Here is a 24,091-nt window from a genome sequence, read left to right on the forward strand (position 1 = left end):
CATGAAAAGCTTCAATTTCAGTTTGACCATGGTGGAAACGAGGATTCTGGTGTGCCAAATACCAAAGACTGTGCTGAAATTCAAGTTTTAAAAGGACAAAAAAAGAGGGCATCCTGTCAATAGACTGAGAAATGGGAAAGGTTGTATAATGTTACCTTCAAAATGTATATAAATTGTTGGAACAATCCACTTCTTTTATTCCCTTTCCTTCCATGTATTAACAGAAGTTTGTGTTGAAACTGCAGAGTTAAGATCTGCAGGGTAGTATGAAGTTAGAAAGACTTTTTTGGATCAAATCCAACTCTTCAACCTTTCACTACAAATTAAAAATTCAGTCTTGATTACAGAACATGAATAAGACTCTCAAGAGGCCACAAGCAGCATTTAAGCTCTCGCTCAAGCTTGTTGTGCCAGTAATACAGGCCTGCTTTTAGGATAATGTGGTAGAACTGAGGCTGACTCTGCAAGGATATAAACTAGTCTAATGCTTCAGAATCAATGCATATAAATGTCAGACTGAAGATGCACCCAGAGCAATAATTGAGTTTTAGTTCAGTATAGGATTTCATAAGTTGATTGTCATATCACCAAAGTAAAGCTAAATATAGTAGATCAACATCATCAAAACAATATAATCTTGAAAGGATGGAAATCATAGAGTTTGGAATATCCTTAAAAACCTTTTCACATATGCCATTTAATAAAATTTGTATTCTTGTTGCTCCTGTACTGAGAAGTTAAGTTCTCAGAACTGCTATACCACTAAGAGATTTCAACAAAAGCCTAAAAGGAGCATGAGAGTATGCAAGAGTATCTACTGAGTAGGAAGAGACTGAATACAGTTTCAGCTGAAGTGTCAGGACGGAGGTGCAAAGGAAAACTACCCTTTGGGACGTGCCACAGTCAAAACTGATCGTAAAATGACCTGCAATGACTTCACACATATGTATCTGTTCATCATGTGGGAATTAACACGATGATATGACTGAAACCAGAAACATGAGACTCCGAAGTCACAACAGTGCCTCGTTCCCATGAGTCAAACCAAGGACAAAAGGCCCCAAGCTAATCTGTCACAATGCAAACCACCACCCACCCAATCGCAGTTTTGATGTATGAGCTTCTAAAGAGCCGAGCATGAAACGGGCCCTTTGTGCAGAGCAAAGTTTTACAGAGAACCGTGTGGCGTAATATCTGGTGGGTATTCCCACCAGTGTCACGGGGATGTCACATGTGCTCATGGCACGCAAACACATACACAAAAATGGACACAAAGGCCATTCAGCTGGATGCATGCACAAAGATTCCCTACACTTCCAAGTTTAATGTACCCTCAGCCACACACATGCACACACACTATTTCTCTCCCCTCTACTCTGGTGACAGAATATGCCCTTTGTTCCATGTTCTTTGAAGGAGTGTTGGAGAGCCAAGATGCTGGGGCTCTGGGAACGGACATGAATAAATGGACTGTCCTTCATAGCAGCATTGAGGAGATCAGCCATACACCCCAAGCAGGAGCTCTTACATGCTGTATCAAAGGGCCTTTCCACAAAAAAAAAGGCTATAGACACAACCACAGCTTGTTTGAAGTGGTAGTTGCACATACTCCTGTATTTGCACAAGCATGCTGTGAATGCATGCACAGAAATAGTGCTATACACAGACATGGAAATGTTCCTCTCTGTGTCACATCCAACAACCAGTATCTTCAGTCCATCTAAATTACAGTAAAGAAAAAAAGCAGACAGTACTAAAAACCCAGGCCATGAAGAAATATTGAAAAGGGATCTTTCAGAACAGGAAATTAATATTGGATTCAAACACTGCTGCTTTTTAGATTGAGCTGTGTTGTACTTCAATAAATGAATATATCACAAGAACCATCTGCCCTCTTTGAGTTGAACACTTAAAATCAAAGACTAGATTGGGTATAGGCTCCAAAATGGATGAAAGAATATGTTTTGACTTAGATTTCTTCAGGAGGCATTTTTTTTTTTACAGCGTTGGTTCTAAGTATGGTCTTAATCTTAACACACCAATGTCGCTGACTAGCATGTTTGAAATGTTGAATCCATTATTTCCCATTAATACTGATGCGACTCGACATGTGGACATGTCATCCACATCATTAAAGCGCTTATGCAGGTACAATGGTTTTGCCTTTCTTCGGGTTACAGCCTTCTTTGGAAGGATATATGAAATGATGTCTCTAAACTGCCATGTAACTAGAATTAAGTTACTGTAATCAAGAGTACTACACTGAATCCCACAGGCATTTGTACACTTTACAAATAAACTGCACTCAAACTAATAGTTTGAGTCAAAAAGACTAAAGCTGACAATCTTATACCTATATAAAACTTACAAATTTACACACTCCAAAGTATCATCAGCTCTTACGATTATGAATATAGAAAACAATACTGGCGTTAACCAAGAAAGAGATGAATCAATTTCCCTATCCTCTAGAATGGTGTAATTGCTATTTGTGACCATGAATAGCTCGATCTCAAAGACAGAATGATTGGATCACGGAGTCTAATCTTCTCTTCTCCGAAGATTTGGGGGAGATTTGTTCATGATCACAGCTATTGATCTGTCCAGGACCACCAGAGCAATGATGGGAATTCTAAAAGCAGTCAGGTCGCACAGTGAGTGATGCAGTAACTTTGAATTATTTTAAAGTTTGAAGGTCTTGGACATCAGTAAACCACACACACTCCTTGTACCTGCTTGCTTTCTGGAAAAGGTGACTGTAATGAAAATGATTTAGACATGTCAATTTTGAGCATATGATGCTTTTTAAATTTCAATTTTAATCAACCACATTTAGTCAATTTTCTTTTTTTTGTTTTGTTTTTAAATCGGGGGATTTAATTCTGTGATTTCATTAAAATCATGCCTACTGAAGCCTTCTCTTAGCTGCTACCCTCCTTCCTTGTTATAAATGGAGAAACTGCCATGTCCTACTTTTTTTCCAAGGCCTTTCCCAATTTTGTCATCTTTACAATATCGCTGGGCTGGCAACTTAACTCCAAGACACCTCGAAGAGAGCAGCTGCCTCAAGCAGTCCTCTAATTGCCATCTTTATAAATCACTTAACCACCACAAGCCTCTCCGTTACTACTCTCGGCATTAAGTTTCTTGTTGTGAGTTATCATTGACCGAATAAAATCGATAACTGATTTTTATTCTGTAGCAAGAGGATAAGTTGTCCTTGTGTTGTTGTGTCAGTTCTAGTGGTCTTGTTATGGGCTTGCTGAGCATCATCAGTCTACATACACACACTGCCAGACAACTCTCTTGACAAATGAAGTGTTATAATTAGTGTGGATAAACATTGGAGTTGAAGAGTGTGCTTGTTTAAAGCTAACAGAGCTTCTTCTGTCATTGATCTGTTAGTTCTGTTTGTGAAAAGGTCACTGAGAGGCAAAACCTAACGTCTGAAGGACGGACAGCAAGCAGAAAAGCTGCAGGTCAATTACAAATTATGGACAACAGACATGATACTGTAGTGTAGTAACTTATTTTTAGCTGTGGTCTCCAGTCATGTATGAGGGAGAAGGAAAACAATTTTGCATTCATTCTTCTTAAATGCTACAGCACTGTAGATAAGCGGCAACCAACAGTGGCATCACCAATTGGTTTGTGAATGGCTGTTGTGAAGCCTCGAGTCCGGATATTGGCCGGTGCAATTTTGCTAGTTTTGAGCCATAAGTGACCCTATTTGGAAGAGCTGGGGGAGCGAGTGGTGGATTTGACTCAATCTCATTGAAACCCCGAAGATACTACATCCCGCCCACCGATAGACATAACCTGACTGCACCACAGGCCTGTCAATCAAACAGACACGCCACCAAAAACACTGCTTTTTGAGTCTTACTTTTGAATTAACAACAGGATTATTTTTAGATGGACCACCAGAGAACTAAAAAAACAGCAGTGACTTTAGCTAACAAAACCGAAATAACTTTAAAAAAAAAAATGTTTTTACTGACTTAGAATTTAATGGGACAAGTTAAATGGGAGTGTAACCGGAAGCTTTTTGGAGTCAACCTCGAGCGGCACTCGGTGATATCGCAGCTTGAGGCACTTCCCCATTGACTTTATTTTTCAGACCCGGAAGCTATGTCCACTTTTATAAACAGGGGATGACAATTGATGGTCTTTCTTTCAGGTTGTGAAAAATGTTAAAAAACATCACTTAGGTTACATCCGAAAACATTCCCTCTTCACTATACAGACTATTCTGTGTAGTTCTCACCGATTACATAATGCATACACAGGTAAAAAAAACAAAACATATAATCTGAGCCGAACACATGTAATATTGTGTAATCATTGCTTAAAAGCATTGCAGTACACAACCCTGGTTTATTGTACAGCTGGAATAAAATACTTACATGGGAATCCATTCAATAGTTGTCAAGACATTTCACTGAACACAAAAATGTCAGCCTCCCGGGCATGCTAGAGGGAAGGTCAGGGGATCACCAAAGTCAGTGTGGCTCGTCCGTTGAGGATCACAAGTGACTACAGAAACCCTCCCTGCAGTCTATCCAGTGGATGTTTAGAAATATGAGTCTGGACTAAAGATGAGCACTGACTGACCAGCTCAGAGTAAAGTCTTTAGAGCTCTGCTGGCTGAAAATTACACATAATTTGCTCATGAGATGTTAAATGCAAAAAATGTTTATGCTCAGACTGTGCAGTTGCTTCATGTAAAACACAGGAAGTTTGCTGACAAGTAACACCATAGGGAACATGTTTGAGAGCTGTATGTCAACTGTTAAATCCACAGTTTTCCCAGAGTTTCGAACGGAATCCATAAACTGGTTCTATAGATGTGGACAGATCATTTCCTGTTGGTTTGGCTGTGAACAGAAAGGCTTTAGATGTGCGTGCAGTTAAGAGTTGAAACACAACTTTTTCAGCTACGGAAAAGGGTTGGTCACCCATAATAAATCTTGTGATTATCTCTGCTATCAGCTCTCTGGAGATAATTTCTCACTTCCTCGATAGTTCCAACAATATTTGTTTTCTCTGCACAAACGTATTGCTTGCTGCTTCAAGAAGTCAGTCTCCTTGTGAGTGTTTTATCAAGTTTGTGGTGTTTCTATTGAAATTTTGGTTTATTATTTATAAACGGGAAATACAGCCATACGGTGTACTTGTGGATATTGTTGTTATCATGTGTTACCATCTATCTTAATGGCAGGTCACATCTTATGTTCACATGACATTTCAATACACATTTGTCAAGACTTTTTCTCAAATTGTACATTTTGTCTGATATTTCATTCTACATTTGTTCCTAAACTGATGCACATACTGAGTATCAGACTGGAACATTTCCATAGGTTATAGACATTGTAAAGGTCTATTGGGATATAAAATAATAATAAAAAAGAGCCTGCCGAAATAAAATTAAAGATATGTTCCCATACTATGCATTACCCACCTCATTGACTCCTCTAACTATCTGCTCTGCCAGTGTAAAAGTTACACTATGAAATTTGACTGAAACATGCATGCTGCAGGCTGAATATAGATGATGGCAATCGGATCCTGCATACTGTCACAGTGCTGTGACCATGTTAACCGTTGACCATGTGTCAATGTTTAATATCTGGAAAATATTCCATGAGCGCAAAGATACACTCTTTTAAAATCATAATTCAGCACAATTGTTCATCAGATTTTCATTCATTTATTGCATTTGACAATTTGAGCATGAACTGTTTTTGACATATTGATGCTTATGATGCTTACGGCTGCATCAAAGCAGGGCCTGCTGGATTGCATTGATTACTGCTGAGTGGAACCATATGGGAGAGGAGAAAAAAAGCGTAAAGGAAACTGAGAAAATAGAAGAAGAGAGGGGGCAATGAATGAGGAGAGCATGAGGAATGAAAATTACATTTATATGCAAAAGAAGAGGAGGAAAAACAGGAGGCAGGGAGACAAAATAAACGGAGAGGATATAAGATGTGATGTGGAAGGAGGAGGAGGAGGAGAGGAGAGGATAGGATAGGAGAGAGGAGAGAGCATCCTCTGTGTGAAGGGGAAAGCTAATCCCAAACATGGAACAGATTAAATGTATGACACAACATGCACGTTCATGAGGCAGAGCCCTCAGCTGAGGAACACTCTGTTTAAAGGGATTGGGAGCGCACACACACAAACACCACACACACACACACACACACACACACACACACACACACACACACACACACACACACACACACACACACAGAAACACAAATTATGGTCCCTGCAATGTTGTGTACCCATAGCCCCCCCCCCCCAACACACACACACACACACACACACACACACACACACACACACACACACACGCACACACACGCACACACACACACACACAAACATCCATACCTTTCCCATGGTAATGCTGTGCACAACACAAAAACAGGCATAAACATATATATGTAAATGTTGCACAGCTCTTCTGTGCACATCTGAAGGCAAACACTATAAAGTGGTTTAAGAGTTCCATAGTAAATGCACTAGTATCTGTTGACTAAACAAGCATATAATGTAATTCTTTTACATGTTAAGGACGTCTGAGATTAAAGCAGGTGCCTGATTCAAAAGAAATAAGCACGAGCACGCCCTCACATGATTCGGCTCCACACACACGCTTAAAGAATCAGATTTCCCTCCGTCAAACATGTGAAAATGTTTTCTAATCGTTCTGCTTTCATGGCACAACAAAATCATGTTTATCATTTTTTGTGTGTGTATGAGAGCGAGGGAGCGGGTGAGGGAGGCATGAAGCTTTCTCAGGGATTATATATCCATAGTGCCATCTAGTGTCTCCTGGTAAAACACACATGAGATTCCAGCTGTGATTGTGGACATTACGGGAGCTAACATGAAATAATATCATATTTGAGGTAGCTATTCCTTTTAGAATTTGTTACGTTTTACCTTACATTTCCCTATTGATACATATGGGTATGTTGCATGTCAAAATACCACTGAAATGTGTAAACACAAAGAAGAGCTTCAAATTAGAGGAGCAGAGAACCAGTGGTGAACAGATTGGGAGACCAGCTCTAATGACATTAAAGAGAGCCATCAGCAGTTCTAATTAGATAATAACTAAGTAACATATTAAAATAAATAATTAACAACAACATATTACTAAAATGATGAAGTATGTCACACATTATGAACCAAATCATCCACCCATTACATCAGTATTTATGTAATGTGTGTGTAGTAGTGATTAATTACGATCATTAAGATCATTTATTAGCATTTGCTATGGGTACCTTTTGAAAGCTTTATCTGACTTAAATTTAATCCTAGTAAAGAAGATAAAAATGTTGAGATGCCTCAATAGGAGCTGCACGTGGAAACGCTTTAATTAACCTGCTGTAAATTCCACAATGTCACCAATCAAAGTAGCAACATAGGCGTTTAGTTGTGACCGGGTTTCTGAAGTGTATTAATCTCTGACCAACCACAAAGAGAAAATTGGATCTGTAATGTATGACTATTGTAGGTTAATGCTGTTTTCTTGTGGTGATAATGACTGAGCTCGTCATATATTTACAGAAATAAATTCAAATTGATCACTAAAGCGTCATTAGACTATGGAACGGTTTCTATCTTCACTAGAGACAATTAAAAATGTATTTTGATTTACATTATGACATGGTTTTGTCAGATATTCCTAATTCTTTTCTCAACATGACACATGTTTTCTGTTGACCCACATTTTGGAGCTATGCATCAAAGTAGAGGATTTTCTTACACACACACACACACACACACACACACACACACACACACACACACACACACACACACACACACAAGCAAGCATGCCTACATATAAAGCATATGGCTCACAGGTTTCAAAGCACAAACTACAGTATGTGCTAAACAAAAGAGCAAAATGAATGTGTCACCTATAGTAGTGAAAGAAAATCCACAGACCAGACGGAGCAGAGAAACCGATAAAATGGGTGACATTCTACACGATTCCGCTGCAGTATTTAATAGCGGTGCTATTGGAGCTGTTGCTGCTGCTGTCGTTGAAATTCAATCCCCTTCAGCTGGCAGGTCCTGAGAAATCTACCATGAAACAGGTCTCTTCTTTAGAGTACAAAGGCTACAGCTTTGCATGTCTATGTGTGAGCATACACTGTAATTGCCGCAAAGGACACTGGGATTATGGTGGCACCCACTGTGTACCAAACTGTCCTTTACTCTCCTGTCCCCCATCTGTCTTCATATCAGTGATCGTCCGAGTCTCCCTCCATCTGTCTCATTTCTCCTCTCTCCTCCAGGCTGTATCTCACCCCCGTGTCTGCCCCACTCATCTCACCCTCCAGGATTTAAATGACTTAAATGACTGAACTTTTCAGCTAAATCAAATGCTTGCTGCACATACAGTAGTATCTACAGCCTGCATACATTTCAGGTTATCTTTGATCTTTTCTGGTATAAAATGTCTAATTTAGACTAAGAGTCGATGTCATGAAAAGGTAATTGACAGGTATGACTTATGGGCATCTGTAGACAGTAAGTCAACCATGGCATGTACACATTACTCATGCTGGTATAAGCGATAACTCACCCACACATAATTGGGGTTCAGTGAGCAGGGTTTCTGCTCTTACCAGTAAACAAGTGAATTTGTCTGTTTTTGTTTTAAACAAAATATTTGATTTCTTTCAATTAGACTTTGTGTCACAGCCTCTTTTCTGAAATGATACCCTTCATAATTTTTTTTTTTTTAAAGTCAAAGCTTATTATAGTGATGTTTCTTTATGAATTGGAACCCTAAGTGGGTCACAGAGAGAAAGAGAAGGAAAGACAAACACTACAAATTTGATTCAATTTTGAATCTCTTGCTAAAAGACTCCCCATTTGATTCTCTGGCTGATTTTTTAGTTTTTTCTGCACGCTCCAAATCGTTTTATGTTCTTCCTTTTTCCCTTTGTGCGGTTTCCTAGAGCATCTTGAAAGAGATTTCAAAAATGTCATTAATTATTAGCATCTCCCTTGTCAGCAGAGTTCAGTGTGAGAGATAGAGAACAGGCCTACATCTCTGGAAACACAAAGACACTACCCTAATTCAAGAATAAAAGTAACTCATCACACTAGAGGATATTTCAATCTGTCACTGCGAGAAATGGAGGCAAAAACAGGCTTCAAAAATGTAATGGTGAGGAAATGCGTGGAAAAATTATCTGAATATTACATCAAACTTTCATATGCTGAGGGAGGCTGTGAACAACTTCAAGCTATTACAGGGGAAGCACGTACTGAAAGGGGTTATCTGTTTGGATCTATGCAGGTTGATTCACCTTGAAATGAAACTTCAAACTTTTAAGTCTTTTTTATTAACAGACTTATTTCACCATTTTGTTCCCAAGTAAGACTTTGTGATTTTATGATAAAAACCACTTACATGCACATATTCAGCACTATCACAGGCACACACACAGGCACACACAGAGACACACACACACACATACAGACAGACACAAAATGAGGCATAAGATTAATTGAGCAAATCTAATTTGGGCCACCGATTTTTGACAGGGAATGGGCTACTCATCATCTACGTCAAGAATACCTAAAGTCAGCTGCTAAATCTCTCCAGCTCATTTTCATTTTCATTTTAATCCCATTTCATACCTCAGGTTAGCTAGCTAAAGCCTTTGAATAGCTGCCTTCCAAAGGGAAGGAACACTTTGAGCCCCCTTTGAGGTCCTTTTCTCTTAAAATGTGTACAGGTTAAGTTCGTTATTTTTTCAAATTTAATTAATTTAGGGTAATTAATTTCTGGTGCCAGACATGGAGTCTGGCAACAAAAAAAAGATCCCCCTCAGTCACTGATTGATTTACTGTTAAGATCAAAATCACAAAAAAGATTCAACATATATGACCAATCCTCTTGAATAAATAGTTTGATATTTTGGAATATATACTTTTTCCACTTTATTAAGATAGATGATGAGCCTGATTGCACTCTCATCCATTAAATATGACACTAAAGCCAGGATGTGGTTAGTGTAGTTTAGCTCAAAAACTGAAAATGGGAAACAGCAAGCCTGTCACTGTCCAAAAGTGACAAAATACACTAAAATCATATCACAATATTTCTAATTTAATTTTCTGACACTCCAGTTGACATTTCTGGATACAAAAAAACAATGTTTCCTTGAGCAGCAAGCAACACAGTACAAAATCTAGCAAAGCTTTTTGACACAAAGAATGTCTTTTTAAATGTTCTGTGTGAATTTCAAGTAGCTGATTGATTAAACAACAGACTGATCAATCCTAATGCGAGTCACATTGTGTTGAGGCACCGATCTTGCTTTTCTCACTCGGGAATGGACAGCAGTATCAGCGTTAGAAATATTGGGCAAAAGATTTCTTAATAACTCCCACAGAGCAAGTGTAAGCAAACAGCACACACACTACGGCAGTGTGACCGGTGGGAAAAGAATGGGAACATGTCTTCGAAGACAGAGTCTCACAAGTGAAGCCTCGCGGAGCTGCGACAAATGTAGCACCATCAGTCAGTGAGGGGGCAGAGATCGCACCGCCTCTGGACTACAGTTTACATGCAAAGGAGCGAGGATCTAATTACAAGGCAGAGCGGGTCTCGATTCTGTATGCCTGGATCCGTTTGGAGGCACAGACAAGATCCCTTAGGAAAGATAAGAGAAACTCAGGCTTAATATGCCGCCCGCTTCCTTTTCATATGCTGTCAATGAAGAGATTCCCTGTCCAGAGGAACTGATGGCTTGATAGCATGTGAGAGGAATCACTTTTAAACTGATGCTCCTCTGATTGAATTCTGTGCAGGACTTAAATAATGATTGATAATGCTTCATTTTTGAGCATATTACAATGAATTGTTTGTTTGGGGGCTGTGAATCATGGCTTATAAGGACATGAGTCAACATGAAACCACTCAAAAGTGAAAACAGTCAAGCAGAGTTGACTCACCTGTGTGAAATTTTGGGAATACTATTAATATTATAGCAGTAGTATCAGTAGTTATAGTAGTAGTTATTGCAGTAGTTGTGGTAGTAATATTTATAGTAGTAGCAGCAGCAATAGTAGTAGTTACAGTAGTAGTTATTTCAGTAGTTGTAGTAGTTGTAATAGTATTCGTGGTAGTAGTTGTTGTTATAGTAGCACTATTAGTGATAGTACTTGTACTAGTAGCAGCAGTTATTAAAGTGGTTATTGTATTATTATTAGCAGTAGTTGTAGTAGTATTTATAGTAGTAATAGTAGCAGTCATAGTAGTGTAGTAGTTATTGTATAGTAATGTTGGTATTAGTAGTTATAGTAATAGGTTTAGTAGTTGTAGTAGGTATAGTAGTGGCAGTAGTTATCGTATAGTAGTAGTGGTAGTAGAAGTAGTATTTATAGTGCTAGTAGTAGGGGAATTGTACACTGCTTCTGCTACCATTTTACCTGATCCAAGCAATGTGTAATAAATATCTGGAGGGATTCAACATTACAGTCAACAATACCGAGATAAACATCAAGTACCAGAACAAAGTGGTAATCAAATAAGCACAAATGTGTCAGTTGTTGATGCGGTGTTCCTAATAATGTCTTTGTCGACAGTAAAAAGTGCCTTCGATCAAGTCAGAAAGAAAAAAATTAGTTCAAACTACATTAAGAAAGAAAGAACCTTTTTCTTCCCATTGCCTGCGGGAGATGAGATGAATGAGAATGCGTAAAATATATTGGGATATCAAAGCATATCACAGAAGAAAATAGCCTTGAACCAATCCACTCGGGGTCTCTTAATTCAAAAGTGAATGTGTAAAGGGTGAGATTATGTGCTCACACAGGCAGTGGTGCTGTGATAACATTTTAACAAAAAGGCTCTGCTTCATTATCTCGAGCTATTCAAACACAATCATCATCACCATAGTTTCATATCTCAGCACATATGAAAGACAGACAACACCCAAACACACTCAGAGAGGTTTGTGGCGTTTTTCTGATAACCAAACACACAAACACACTGGGAGAATGAAAGTTTTTTTTTTTTTTTTTTATCTTAGCTCACATCCTAAACATAGCTGCAGAATGCTGGTGGTGGAGGTGGGGGTGGTGGTGATGTGTTGGGGGACTGGGCTGCTGGCCTTTTCCCAGGATGCTTCGGCTGCACGGGTTTTGTGAGTTTGCTTTTGTTGGAGTTTTCTAAGGATAGATTTCTTCTCTCATCGGTTGAGGAGTTTAACTATGGGATCTGAAAAAGCCGTGACGCAACAGTACGTCTTTATTTTCTGTATGAAAAACCCATTGGTGGTGGAGGCAGGGAGCCAGAATGCTGAATGTTGTCCAGGCTCTGAGAGGCGGAGGGCTGTCAAGGCCTGCTTATGTGACCACAGCTGACCTTACCAGTCTTAAGGGATGGGCAGTGAGTCCACTAGATCCTCCAGAGTCTTTCTTTGTAAAGTACCTGTCAGGATCTCTGCCTGTCCCTGTTTGTAGCTCCCTCTGTTTCCCCCGATCACCCTTCTCCTCATGTTTCCTGTCTTCTCCCCAGTTTGTCTTTGTCTGTCATGTGTCCGATGTTTTGGTTTGTGTCTGGAGGGTGTGTATTCATTCCACCGCCCGCCTCCAGTCATCTCCCACTACCACACCTCGTTCAGCTGGTACAGCTGGTTCTCACACCAGTAATCACCACCTGGCAGTATATGAACCCCGGTCCTGCTCTCCGCCTGCGTCAGTCCGTCCGATCATCTCACCTGGTACCACGCTGCAGTTCAGTTAGTCCGTTTGCTTGTTTTGCAATTCCGGTTCTGACCCGCTGTCTGTCTACTGCCTGCTGCAGTCCTACAGCGTGCCTGTCTGCTGCCCTGTGGTACGTACCTGCCGTCCTGTGTCGTTCCTCGGAGATCACCAGTTGACGTGTCTTGGCAATCCTGTGTCGGTCCAAGGGAAACCACACAATCCAACCTGCGTGCTGTCCTGTGTCGTTCCATGGAAAACCACACAGTTGAACCTGCTTGCTGTCCTGTATCGTCCCACGGAGATCACTAGGTATCCAACCTCCCCTCGGCGACCACCTGCCTGCCGCCGCAGCGGTTCTGTCCGAACCCACGCTGCCCGGTGTGGAGTGCAGGGACGCGCCCACAAGCCAGCTTAGACTCGCCTGTCTCGGCCCTGGTGAGAATTACGGCAGCATCCGTCACCTGCATGCACGGGTCTCGCTGACTCTCTCCCATTCCGGACTAGCTCGAGTACCTGCCCCGACTCAGGGAGGCTCCCAAGTCGGGAGAGAGACGATTGTTGGCTTCCAGCCATCCTGGACTATTTCTGTGTTTGTGCACGTTCAGTTCACTTTACCCCTGCTCTATTTGAAAAGAAATATTCCCGTTTCCGAGTCATCTGCTGTGTGTTTGCATTTGAGTCCGTTCACCAACACCACCACATAACAGTACCTTCATCTTTGATTTATAACATTTAATCAGAGCTGGAGAAAGTTTTTAGGCATGCATCAAAATTTGATATCCAGTGCTGAGCAGGAAACATAACTTTTCTCTATCTTCACTTTTCACCTGCTGTACTATTTTTGATCAAGAGGTCAAGTCCGTAACTCCAGAGTCAGGGCATTCTAATAATAAAAGTGATAAGCTGACCAGTACTGGAGTTACTGTATCTGACTTGCTCATATGATCCTGCAGCTTAGCATGAAAGCACTCTCAGGTTTGACCTGGCAAGCATGGGGACAAAAATGTCACATCAGTTTAGGTAGGAAGATTGTCTTGCCCTGTATTTTAAGTGGAAACATTTGTTTGCTTCAGCATTTCCCGTAATGCCAAATCACTCTCTTCCGAAGTCTAAGTTTGGTAATGTCCCATTAAAACCCAATAATTAGGCACAAAATGACTGCCTGTGTTTGGTCCTGCAGATCAGCCTTGCCTTAAAATCCACGAACTCAGTGGAGTTGAAAAGAAATGTCACTGATTTATGATGTTGATGACCTTACTTCATGAACCACACATCTTTATCTCTCAAAATGAGGAGGTGAAATTACAAAGTGGTGAAAATGGAATGTGAAATTAGAGTCCCTCTGAATACATTTATACAACTATAATTATGCATGTATAATTCTTTGATTAGTTGGTATGCAGACAACACGCACAACTCAGATAGCAGATCGCAATTATGTGGTACGTTACAGCCAAGTTTATCACTATGCTTATGGCTCAGTGTTCTATAAAACCTACAACACAGGCCATTACTCACTAATGTAAGTTTACAAGACAGGTTGATTGGAGCCACTCAGAGGACTGTGAGTTAAATGGTCAGTTGGCTCTTCTGTCAGCTGCATTGCCTAAACAATGAGGTAAAGCAATTGGCAGGGGTCAGTGAAAAAAGCGTACGCGACCTTATAATTTAACGGCGTACACTTGTGACAAATTGTTTCTTCTCTCTATAAACCTAATAATTAACATTCCTATCAACACAGCCGAGGACACATAACAGATAATCTGGCTGGAAACTGCCAGCACTGAGTGGAAAACGAATAGGGCCTGCGAGAGGGATGATTACAAACTACAAAGGGGAGATTTAGATCATGTATGTCGACTGGGTGTGTGTATGTGTGTCGAAGAAATCTGAATGAGAAAGAGAGGTAGACAATAAGAGGAAGAGGCGAGGAAGGGGACTTCATGCTCATAGATGCATGTATGTGGAAATCCTTGTTTGGCAGCAGGGGTCAGCAAGACAGTGAGAGGTTAGGAGTAATTTATCATGGTGAATTAAGTAAAGAAGATGCCAACCCCCACCCCACATCCCCTGCTGTGTTTCTAAGTGGAACAAGTGGTGACAGAGGACAACCAGAGGTCACTGTCATCTTCGATTCAGTTCCCCCTCAAACCGCTGCAGCCTACGCACTCTCCACAGAAAGCCATTAATCAGCATGTGATCATCTGGTGGTAATATGCTGAATACAGATATTGAATAGAAAAGGAAAGAGAGGACTTTTCTGATCAAAGACAGTTTTGAATAGACAGACTTTCACATATCTTCAGATATATGATGACCTTTATAGGTGATGGTTTCTCAAACAGATTCAATTTGCACTGATGACAAGCAGGGTGTAAACATTGGATTAAGCTTTATACAACCTGTATATATTGTTTGTTCCAAATCTGTGCACTGAATCAGAATACAAATATCCTGTACTAAAAACATTTAAATTTAAAGCAATAAAAGGACATTTTCCCACAAATCCGTGGTGTTTCTCAAATCTGTGCACTGAATCAGAATAAAAATGTCCTTTACTAAAAACATTTCAATTTAAAGCAATAAAAGGACATTTTCCCACAAATCCGTGGTGTTTCTCAGAAAGGGATGAACTGTATTACTGAGGATTTAAGTGAAGGAAGTGGTTGAGACCAAAACCTATTCATGTTTTAATGTACAGCTAAATGCCTCAGAGTATTTATGGAACGAAAGGCCGGCAGCTGTTTTCCTCTGGTGGGTAAACATAATTCGGATAGTTTAGGATTATTTCCAGCAGTTTCCTGCTGAGAATCACAACATCAACATCTCCTGAGTTGGATTACTCAGTCATGCCCAGCTTCACCCTCACTGCTCTGAATGCAGGACATGTCACCTCGGCCATGCAATCTTTCTCCAATGAGCACACCCCAGGGGAGTTGGATGATAACATTGCGGGGATTGACTTTTTGTGATATTCAGATGGTTCCATGAATGCAATGTACAGACAATAGTAAAAACTATAAAGATCCCGTGATTAAATTTCACAGAAATATAAATTATAGTTTCTTACACTAAATATATATATATATAGCAGGATCTTTCTGCTTTTAGCATTTATCCACCGGATCCAAAAAATTTAGACTACATCTAGAATCTGTCATATTGAACTTGGAAATTATCTGAACGTTTCAAGATTTAGAAACATTTAAAAAGACAAGAAGATATTAAATGTGAAAAGACAAGATCATATTTTGGATTCTGCATTATTTATAGGTCAGCAATCAAATTTAAGTGAATGTGTAACACTGACCTCGTCTTTGTACAAAATGTCAGATTTCCTTCAGATTTCCACCCAGCCTGGGTGGATTTGATCGACTCATCAGAGGCTTGTTTCAGTAAATAAACGTGCAGCTACCATTAACCTTTTATAAATATGGTTGCCCCTCAAGTTTCCAGCAGAACATGGCTTACTAAGCAGCCTCGTGATGACCACTGACTATAGTAAGAAACAACGCATCAGAACTAAGTGAAAGTGTCAGAAAGTGTTCAATTGTTATTCTGGTCAAAGAGAAGCTTTCTCACTTTAAATCATGACTAAACTGAAGGTTTCTGAGGGGGCAGGGAATGGCACTCTGAAACACTTTGCAGAAACTGGATAAGCTGTGTCCAAAGCTGATCAGGCAAACCAAAAATGACCACACCATCAGAAAATCAATACATCGAGCTTTGTTCACTGAAGGAGAGAAAAGCAACATCACCACAGAGAGTTCTGTCAAAAGTAGGCTGTCTAATCGTGGTATCAGACAACGAGCAGCGGCCCCCAAAACCATTTCTCGGAGGGGATACAAAGCCCAATATTTGGGATGAGCCAGCATTTCACAGTGGATGACTGAAACAAAGTCCTATTTACTGATGAGTCAATGTTTCAGGCAGTAACAGATGGGTGATACACGACAAAATTGGAAAACCAATGTTGTCAACACATTGTGTTGTTCATGTTTCCAATAGCTACTAACAATACAATATCAGTACTCATAGCTTCCTGATCCTGACTGCACATAATTTTTGGTTGAGTGGGTGTCTCAAGGAGGGAGACATGGCCAAGGGAACCGCAGGATTTGGGAGTTAGGTGTCAAAAGCTCACAAGTCGTGCATCCTGGTACATGTTGGCACTACAAATACGGTTCAGCCAGCAGAAAACCTGATAGAAATTCTGCTCTCACCCTCAATAGCATCAAGTCCTCCAACCGATACGACCATATATATATATTTTTTTTTTTTTCCTTCCCTCAAATACGACTCACAGGAGTGTTTCCTAAATGAGAGCCCCTAGTTAGGTTTAGGGACAAAAACGTATTGGTTAGAGAAAGAAAATGGTTTGGGTTAAAATGATTACTTGAATTGTGTTGTGCATTAAAGTTACTATTCCCTTAAAGTTGTGCAACCTTTGTTACCATGGCAACATTAAATGCAGTTTTAAACTGTCCAGCTGAACTGTTGATTAGATGAATATGAAGGTCACCTTGGGCCTCTGGAAATTGTGACTGTGGTAAATAGAGAAAATATTTCCATAATTAAAAGTTGTTTGTTTTTAAGGAAGCTGGAAATCCATCCTTCAACCAACGTCAACTGTTTGTCAGACAAAACAAGAACGGTGCCAATATCACCTTGGTCTCCTGGAAATTTAGAATGTGATTTGTTGAGAAAATAGTTAATCAGTTTCAAAATAATTATTAGTTTCTGCTCATGTTCCAGTCCTGTCTTTTGTATATTCTGGTATTGGAAATAGTTATTTTAGATATGAAAAACTGCAAAATGTGTAACAGCTCACAGTAAACCTTAATGATTTTTTTTTTTTCTATAGAGGCTATAACATACTGACTACAACAGTACATACCAACTGCAGTTAGAATCAGCGACCCATAAACACAGGGCAACCAATCATGTGTCAGAGTTTTTGCTGTCCTCAATTTGAAGGGGGAGCAGGATGTGGATGAGTGTGTGGGCGTGTTCGAGGGTAAATACATGCACATGTGCATGAAGGGCATGGAGGACGCTGCATTCTCCCGAAGGAGAACATTATTTGAAAAGAGCCTCCCATGACCCAGCTTGATCTCGTCCCTTCATTCTTCGGGGGGGAGTTGTGCATGCCTGTGTGTGTGCATGCTCGGTGTTGGGGATTTGCAGATCTTTCAAAGGCCTGTCCCCTCGAGGATAGAACTGCACTCCCACCGATGGCTCACAGCACTAATCTGACTGACAGCTTGGTCCAGTTTTCAGCCAAGAAACAGCCCACGAGCAAGGTCCAAATACCTGACTGCTGGAGAATCTTATCTGTCATGAGATGACAAAGGAGAAACTTCTCTTCCCACACTATGGCCGAGCAAATGCTGAACCGCCTGTCTCACTCTCTGCCTGCTTGTTGTTTGTCAGCACAACACAGTGAGACCTCCACTTCTTCGGACTCAGCTGGATGTGACAGTTTGACAGACTGTCACAGCTAAACTAACAGGGCAGTGGGATGACACTGTCACAATACCCTTCTACGGGCAGTTCAAAAGAACACCTCTAAATCCCTAATGCTGCATTTTGCGTACACATTTAAATGGATTTTTGCATTTCCTCTATCGGGCTGCATCTCTGTTGGTTTAAAGAAAGAGGAATAAAAACTTGTGTATCACGGGAAGCAATTTCCTGATTTCACTTAAAAGTTCCATCTGAAGTACAGTGACTCGCTGTCGTGCTCCTGTTACTGCACATACCCACTAATAAGGCAAAACTATAAGAAACTCCTGCCACGTCAGTGAAAACACCCCCACAAGCCATCTGTCATGTTTCTTCCTCCTTCGGGGCCGTACTGTGAGCTTATATAGCAAAGACGCCTACTCATCAATCAGCGGGGCTTTTCCACAAGCCTTTCAACACAGTGTGAACTAGAGGACCCTCATAATTGAATATTAAACCCCCGATGAGTGGCAAGACAAACTACTGTGATGTTGACTGGAGGCTGAAATGTTTTCCTGCCATTGTGCTGGCAGAGATGCGTGTGGGGCTGTTCAGTGCAGTGACAGTCACATTCTGCCTACCGGAGGTAATTCTGTCACGTTGTCATAATTTCAATCTTTTGGACGAGAAAAGTATCCACAGACACGCATACACACTCATACAGGGGTCGACAGATGCAAGCAGGCATGAATGTTCTTGGCACGCAAATAGGTAAACACAGTTAGCTTTAAATAAATGGTGGCAATGTGAGAAGGCTGTACAAATTGCTTTTTGTTCAGTTAAGTCAAGAAATGAATTTGCCTTTCAGTGTTCTTATTTTGATCCGTGTTTATTGCAGCATGCTGGTGGAAAATATGGAGGGAAGAACCGGCACAGAACAACAGATCAGATGAAAGATTAAGAAGCAACCCATGACTCTGAAATACAAATTTAATTGTATTTCTTATAGACCTAAAACAAAGTGATAGTATGTTGACATATGGAGTTAAGTCACGAGGAAATTGTATTTTTTTGGTGTCTTGCCAACATAATCTGATGTATAAATGGATGATGAGGTGGAACACGATGAAAGGAGGTATTCCTGGAAAGATCAAGGGATGCTTTGTGTCCCGTTACAAATTCGGATTCTTCAAAAGTAAAAACACTCTGAGCAGCAAGAGAGATGCAACTGCAGGAAGAAGAAGCAAAATGGGTTTTCACATCAGTGTGTTATGACCAGAAGACTATGATTTCCAGTTTCTCTAATGATTTGACCCACTCTTTATGCAACTTCTCAAAGTTATCATTAAATGCTGGAGCATCATACATGCTCTTTCAATATACTCTGTTAAATCTATTATAAATAATAAGTGAGGAAAGCCAATCAGACCACCACATCCACGTTTCAAAATAAAGTTCTTTTCACCGGAAGTTTGAGTTACTTAAAGAGGTATTTCACTGCTGGAAAGATGGTACTTTCATAAAACTGGGCTGTCTGTGAGAAGCTACTAAATTTTAAACTGGTGCTTCATGAACACATAAAACAAAGAAAATGACTGTTATTATTCCCTTTTGCTGAAAAGGTAGAAATTCTACAACAACCAGAATGCACTGGGCTTCTGACTTTTGAGGCCACTGCTATAGGCTAGGGTTGCTGAAATGTCAACTTCCTCAAGTCCTACAAACAGCCAGTCAGAGTACTGGGTAACAAACTCAGGCAGTGCATGTGTTAAGGTTTTATGATAACCAGGTTGTAAACGTGTTAATTTCTGCTGTAAAGTAAAACGTTTTGACATGGTAGTGTATCTGGAATGAATAGCTTTTGGGGCCAACCTCAAGTTCCTATTTGAGGAACGGCAGTTTTTGACACGTCCACATTGACTTAATTACTTAGCCCTGGAGGTTACCACTTGTCTAGAATAGACCTTAACAAAATGTCCAGTTTCGGATTTCACTCTGTAATATTGATGTATTAGTAACAAAATATTTTCCATTTTGCATTTACTCTATGTTTAGATGTCTGTTTCTCCCTGCTGGCTTTGGTTGTTTTCTTTTTGGTATCCTAAAACATGTCTCCAGCACTGTTAAAAAAAAAAAAAAGCCATATAATCCATAAATGAAGACATAACATCTTAAATTCTGTGTTTTGTACATTTGGGATTTGGGGTTGGAGCTTCTTTTATATATATGAAATATTTAGAACCTTTAACATTTATTTATCATCACATTTCATGCACTTTTATGCAGAAACAATAAACGTGCTGGCTAAAACAGCACACACAAATTACAGTCAGAATCAGTGAGCCTTACAAAAACGTTCAACACCTCCACCACATCCAAGTCTCACAACAAAGTTGTCTTTTCACGGGAGGCTGGAGTTTTATCCTTCAACCAATTTCCACCAAAACAACATGCCAGCCCCCTTGCTGTTTTAAGAGGCTCCCTCTTGGCATGGCAAAGAAGGGGATTCATAGAGAAACGCGTTATTCAGACTCAAACAGCTGCTGATAGACAGCCTTGAATAAAAACATCCCTATGTCGGGTGTCCATTCTGCCTAAATGATCTGTGAGGCTAGAGCGATTCAGATGTACACAGAACCTCCCACAGCCAACAAAAACATTTAAGATGAACTGTTATGAAAGAACTGTTATGTTTTTAAAAAAAAAAATAATTAAGATATTTCCTGTTTTCATCTGGGAATAAATTATCTCTGCAGTGGTTATAAAATCTCTACTAATCCCAAGGATAAAGATATAGAGTAAATTTAAAAAGACAGAAATTGATGCTGTAATCTTATGACTGAGCTGACAATTTTTATCAACGGTTTATTAATTATGAAATATGTTGAGATTTAGCATATGTGGGCCAGTTACATCTCAAACATTTTAATATTGCATGGTGGCTTTGCTAGACCAGTAGTGGGATTCACAAAGCAGCCCCAATCCGAGCAGTATTATTGCAGTATTATTCAGGTAAAACACTTAAAGCTCTGAGGAGTTAAAGAAACAAGAGAGATTTGTTTTAATTTGATTTGATGGTTAAAAAATATGAAAAAAAATGTAACACAGTGGCTGTTCAAAAATAGTCTAAAGTCCTTCATTCTTTGTGAAAAACATTTGGCAGGTCGGTTTTTCGTTTGCAGGTAGTTGCACAGTTTTCTAGAGCTATACAATTGGCTTGAAGCTTCAGAGTCAAACAGGTACACTACTGTACAGTTGGTGTTTACATCTATTCTTGGAAATCATTGCAGCTGCAACATCAACACAGAATAGCAACCCTCTGTCATGGTTATAATCATCCCAGCACGTAGAAGCTGATGCCCTGTCTTTCCCACGGAAAGAGGCTCTGCCTTTGTTATCATTGTGATGTCTTAATAATGATCATCTAAGAGTGCAAATGGAGAGCGAGAGTAAGAGAGAGCGAGAGAGGCAGGCATGGATAGACTAAGAGAGAGCAGGCGGCACCCAATAGCTGTATGATGAATGAGGGTGTCAACTGTATTCACCCAACTAGCAGTGCTGTGTCTGAGAGTGTCAGGCCCCATGCGCTGAGACCTGTCTCATTAACCACTGTGATCATGCATTAACAAGAGAGCGAGTGAGCGAGCGGGAAAATAAATCATTTTTTATAAGATGGTGAACTGCCAGCTTTGGAAAGTACAACAGCTGGCATGTTTCACTTTTTTTTTTATCAACGTGGCTGTGACAGAATATCACACTTTGGAGCACATCGACATATGTGTTTGACTGTGTAGCTGTATTAGGGCTGGAAATTAATCATTTGAATTTTACTCATTACTTTAAGTGTTTTGGTTTTTTTTTAACAAATAATGTGTTATTTAAGAGTATCAAAAAGGGCCAGGCATTGGTTGACACTGGACCCCACTTTCTTTCTCCCCATTGCTTCAGTATCCTGCAATATTGATGAGGAGCTGACATTTTATACTCTGCTTTTCTGAAGCCAAAGCCACAGTGCCTTCCACTGTCACCTGCAGCACCGTCTCCACAACAACCTGCAGCACCTTCTTCACAACAACTGCACTGACAAACTGTCAGAGCCAAAATGATATAATAAGCCTGTGAAGACTGTACTCCTATTGTAATCATTTGTGAGTTTGTGGTGACTACAGTTTGTGGGCTCTGTCTTCTACTTTGGCATCCACATTGTTTTAAACTAATAGGCTATGAAACACAAAATAACAACACACATTCATCATTTTGACAACACTGATGTCTCTGTAATGACTATATTTCCAGTGGATACAGAAAACGTTTTTCTACTGTAGATCTGTTTGGCATCAGGGGCGAGGCTGGGAGTCAGCTCAGGTCAGTCCCTTTGGTATCTTTAGTACTACACACAATGACGGAACTGATGAGAGCAGGAAACGTAAAAATACTTTTCAGTCAGCCTACTGATGATGCAGTCTGATGGTAAGATCTCATTCAGCAAAACCAACATCATCGAGAGTAGTAGTTTTATCACTCTAAAATACTTCGAAACACTCGTTTGCAGACCATAAACATGCATCAATATTAAGTCCTTAACATCAAATTGACGCACCACAGTAAAGACATGCCAGAGCACACTTGCACTCACGCCGTGTTTTCCCGAATCAAAAGATTAGTCACGCTCTCATTGTTTTCATGTTGCAGGTTTCTGTGCACGGGGAGCAGCTTTTAATACACTACCAGCTCACACGGGTCATTATACTGCTGGAACCCCGTGCACAACACTGCACAGCGTTTGCCTTGCGGAAACTGATTATTTGGCCAGCGCGTGTCCTCATGCGCACGTTACTCTCTGTATTCCGCCAAAAAAAACAAACAAAAACAAAAAACACACAAGAAAGAAACACAGCCTACCTCGTTTCTCCGTGACAGCTCCGTGTGTCGACTTGTAGCAGGAGCTGGAAGCAGTGTGACACTCGCAGTGAAGATCACAGTTCGTAAGCGCAGAAGTTTTGACGAGTCAGTGACTTAGGGATCACGCACACACACACACACACACACACACACACACTTTCAGTGCCTGCCGGGTCTGTGTATCACGAGCCACTGTATTTAGCCACAGTGTTTATGACAAAGCCTCGAAACAAAACTGATCTGCTTGATCTGCCGCGGGATCATTAACGCTTGTTAAAAAAATGTTGCTCTCCAACTAGGCTGTGCGCAACGGTGCGCTCCCTCTCCCTCCCGACTTAGTCCCCAAACCCAAACGCTCCCGAAAGACACGTGACCAACCCACGGGGGACGGGAATAGCTCTGACTCCCCCACGGCAGCAGCTGGGATCGGTTACACCGCTGCTCTAGTGCCCGCGCAACAATCCCGAAATGTGTGCACCCATTCTCCTCCTCCTCCTCCTCCCTCCTCTCCCATCCCCCTGTGGCCTCAAGGTGTCGCTGTCTTAACCTTCACAATTTACAAGATCTTTACAGGAAAATGCACCTGTCTCATTGTCGAAATTAAATTGTCGAAATAGCTGCAGTGATAAAATTATATTCAAACTTAAAGAGACAATCATTTTAAAAACATAACAATGTAGAAAACACACAAAAATGTATTTAGATAGGCTACATGATATTTACACAATATTGATATCTCTCATTTCCATGCACCAATCGGAGTTTAGCAAAAACATCTATCATAATGTGATGACATTTGTAGGAGTGTCAGGCCAGCGTTCATTAAATTTGATCAAACCACACTAGACACAGTCACGATGAAGCAGATTAACTGAGATTGTCGAAAACTTGTCCGAATTTTGATATTTTAATATTACAGCAATGCATATTTAAATAATCTCTTGCTTTAAGGTGCAGCACTGATGTGAGTTTGCTTTACTTT

At 40.3% G+C, this 24,091-nt stretch overlaps 1 protein-coding gene across 3 annotated transcripts in view; it reads right to left on the bottom strand.

The window, feature by feature from the left end:
• The window catches only part of mid2 (midline 2), a 144,734-nt gene extending 121,167 nt beyond the window's left edge, over window positions 1–23,567 (bottom strand). For all 3 annotated transcript variants that reach the window (XM_069170436.1, XM_069170437.1, XM_069170433.1), the window contains exon 1: window positions 23,110–23,567. The gene's annotated coding sequence lies outside the window, so the exon portion shown is untranslated. The remainder of the gene's footprint in view (window positions 1–23,109) is intronic.
• Window positions 23,568–24,091: the final 524 nt, after the last annotated feature.

Source organism: Embiotoca jacksoni, unplaced genomic scaffold (assembly GCF_022577435.1).
Source record: "Embiotoca jacksoni isolate LCO1_2020_lvr unplaced genomic scaffold, fEmbJac1.0.p SCAF_5, whole genome shotgun sequence".
Taxonomy (NCBI): domain Eukaryota; kingdom Metazoa; phylum Chordata; class Actinopteri; family Embiotocidae; genus Embiotoca; species Embiotoca jacksoni.